Genomic DNA, 3,647 nt, shown 5'->3' with positions numbered 1-3,647 from the left:
GCTAGACAGTTTTTTCAGTAAGTTTGGGTTTTTTTCCCGTCCTCTGTTAGTGAGACTTAATGTGTGACACATGCAGGAGGCAATAACAATTCAGGCCCGCAGGAACCGGGGGAGAAGCGTGCCCCTCCCAAAACTCTGCCAGTATATTCCAAGCAGTAGAAAATCAATGCTATAGTTCACACTATTGTATAGCAAAACCAGAGCTAAATTATATATATGGTTGTGCCCTTGCTTAATTATTAAGGAATTTCCTCTGTTCTGTTGTAGTGCCCCCCCCCCCCCTTGCCCAAAATGAAATTGCTTCCGAAGGACCGACGACTGACACTTGTTTCATAACTATGAAAAATAATACAAACTGCAAAAAGTGGCAATGAATATAATATGTAGGAGTTTCTTTCATGCTTACAATGAAGTTCTTTGCATTCTCTTCTTAATTGCAGTTACATCTGTGACCAAGGAAGTTTGGTGCAAGATATTTGTGGCATTGTCTGGAAGTGACATTATCCGGAAGAACGTGGTAGACAAAGAACAGAGTTAATCAATAGCTGTCGACGGACCAAAAACAAATATTCCGAAACAAGTCAAAAAATTGAGTAAGGATGTCCAAAACACACACCCTGAAAGAAATTTCCTTCGTTTCACATTCTTTCTTTTTTGTATTTTATACATGACCGTATATACCATGTGTATCAACATCTTCAACAGAGTCTTAGCATTTGTTCAGCATTTTCCGAAAGTTAACTCCCCTGATTTGTTTAACAGTAGCACCAGCGAAAAAATAATGAAAAAACAAAATCAGTTTAAGATGCTTGGTTAATTTGGTTGTCTCGTTCATTTGACTACGGGCACTTCAAATAAATGTTAATAGACATGAACGGCGTTTGCAATTATAAAAAGATACGGTATGATACTCCCGGGGACGAAATTGAAAATGGGCCGACTGTACATGTATTTGTCTCAAAGGATCAGAAAATACCAAGAAAACTGATTACAAGAAGCAAACGATATAATTTTGATATAATTTTGTCTCAAAAATAAATTGATGTAGGAAATTGTATTGTCTGAAAATATAAATTATTATCCATTACCCACCCATTTTCTTTTGTGGCAGTAAGACACAATTCTTATCCGTTGGGAAGTATTAAATATCATTGCATTTATATTAGGTCTATTGAGGTGTAGATATTATTAATGTATAAAGAAGATTTTTCGCATTTGATCGAGCGAGAATAAAACCGACTAGTCCCAAATATAGCCCTACTTTCTCCTTATCATGCTGTTCGTTCATGTAATGTGCGTGCATTTGACCAATGTGAAGATTAAAAATCATATATATTTTTTTAAATTAATTAATTTATTTATTTGTTTTGTCTGAATTGTATGGGAAGTTAAAACGAAATGTTCCAAGCTATGTGAAGAATTTGGAGTATAAGAAAACTTATCTCCAGAGTTGTCCGAGGTCCATGGGCCACAACGCTCACTCGGGACACTTTGGCCAAGCAGATTTTTTTTTAATTTCCCTTTTTAATTTCATAAATATTTTGACTTCCTGTTGTGGACCAAAATCTAGATCGAATGGAGTTATGATTTATTCAAAGTTAAATCAACACAATTTTGGTTTGCTTTAATACCAATACGATCAACTTAGCCCTGCTGTTTTGGAGAATATTTTTTCTTGTGCACATGTATGTAAATTATGTAAAATTTGGATCTCTGATTTTGTCTCAAATCTAACGCCGGGGACTCATAATTAAAAAAAACTACGCTACACAAATTACTTTCTTCTCCTTTTCCCATGTTTTTCACAGAACATCTTTGACCTGACCTATGGCAACTGTAAGACTTTTTTGTATAAAATAAGCCAGTTTAATATTGAAAATTAAACATTTTAAACATTGACTGGAATGGACCTTATGATTTTACTTTATATTTTGTAAAACGAGAGAAATATATACATGTATATTGCAACTTTAAATTCCACAAAGAAGAAAATTTCTTTTACTTTCAAAATTAGACTACGACATGGTTTCTTATTAAACCAGAATTATATACATGAATTGCATAGATTTATTAGCTTCTCCTTTCGCAACATAGGTCATTCTAACTACAGGTACTCTGACGTTTTAAACATTGTATTAATAGTTGAAAAAATTCTATAGGCCCATTTTATAATTTTGTGTAGTATAAACTTATCAAGAAGATGTTTAAAACATCAAGTACCTGCATGTGATTCGAAACTTAACGCGGTGAAACGATTAGACCTGCGAAAAAATATATTTGTACCACAGTCAGTTGTTTAATTATTAATCTGGGTTTAATTAAGGTGGAATGTGAGAGTTAAGTATTTAGTACACACATATATACATACTAGCGATTGAGACATCTGCAAACACTTGTATGACGCAGTACTCCGGTATTATGCCATAAAATAGTTTGAAAGTTCCGATGTGGGTTTATAAGGAGGAAAGACGTTTAAAATTAAACACACACATTTTGTACTTTGTACCACAATCAGCTGTTCTTTGAATATTAGTCTGGGTTTAATTACGGCAACCATGGTGGTATGTGACAATTAATATACAAATATCCAAATAATCGTCAAACACTGTGTACAACGCAGTACTGCTTTATCACAGGAATAGGTGAATTACAGGGCACAGCAATGCACGTTTTTGTTGTTGTTGTTGTTTTAAGGACCTTCTGTACACTAGAGGAAAATATTTTTTGGACATTGAGAAAATTGTAGTGTGTAAAGGTGTAAGTTTTGAGCTTATCTATCACATTTTCAACATAGGGTGCCTTGCATTTACCCCCAGGAAAAATGTTCAAAGACAATGAAGTACTGATGAACATAAATCACTGTTGTTTACGTAAGTGGGCAAAATATCTGCAAATGAAGTGTTCTATCTATTCATCTTGGCCTATTAAAGTGTTATGAATGCTTGATTTGATAACAAATTAAGTAATAAATTGTACATTTCAATTTATTTTATTCTTGATCAAAGGGCAGATCACTCTATTTGCATAAAAATACCACAAAATCAGAACTCTCTAGTGTGCAGTGAATAGAGGGCTCTTAAGTTTCTCCAAATTTAGCAGAAACGCTATGCAATCTTCCTACAGGGATAAAATTGTTTAAGATATTTTGCATTTGATTTCATAAAGATTTCAAAACATTTACACAATCCTACAACATAGACACCAAAGTTTACAGGAATATTTGTTAAAATGAAAACAGGGAGGGTCGAGAAAGTCATAGCATATGTTAGTGTGATGGATCATTTTTTCGCCCTATAAATATTGTCACCGACGACACTTTGTCTTAAAATAAAGGATTTTGTTGCAGCTGCTTTAGTAGAGTTGAAAAACGATAATTGTTTGTTAAAAACATTGATTTTTCTTTTCGTGAACATGCAATTTTATGAAAACTGATTGTATGTTTAATTTGAATACAGTTTTATGTGTGTGTGTAAACTCACATATATCAATATACACAGAGAAACACAGACTACTGTGCACTACCAAGCTTCTTGAAATATGCTTACATGACAAGTCTGTGTAATTTAAACACCAATTATGTCCAAAGAACTACAACAAATTCTTAGGCTTTTCCTAGCAGTGGGGCGACAATATGTGCAGTGAAAGTT

The sequence above is a fragment of the Saccostrea echinata genome, unplaced genomic scaffold, assembly GCF_033153115.1.
Source record: "Saccostrea echinata isolate AGI-Se365-2 ecotype Australia unplaced genomic scaffold, CSIRO_AGI_Sech_v1 ptg000002l, whole genome shotgun sequence".
Lineage (NCBI taxonomy): Eukaryota > Metazoa > Mollusca > Bivalvia > Ostreida > Ostreidae > Saccostrea > Saccostrea echinata.
Note: the sequence above shows the minus strand (reverse complement) of the source record.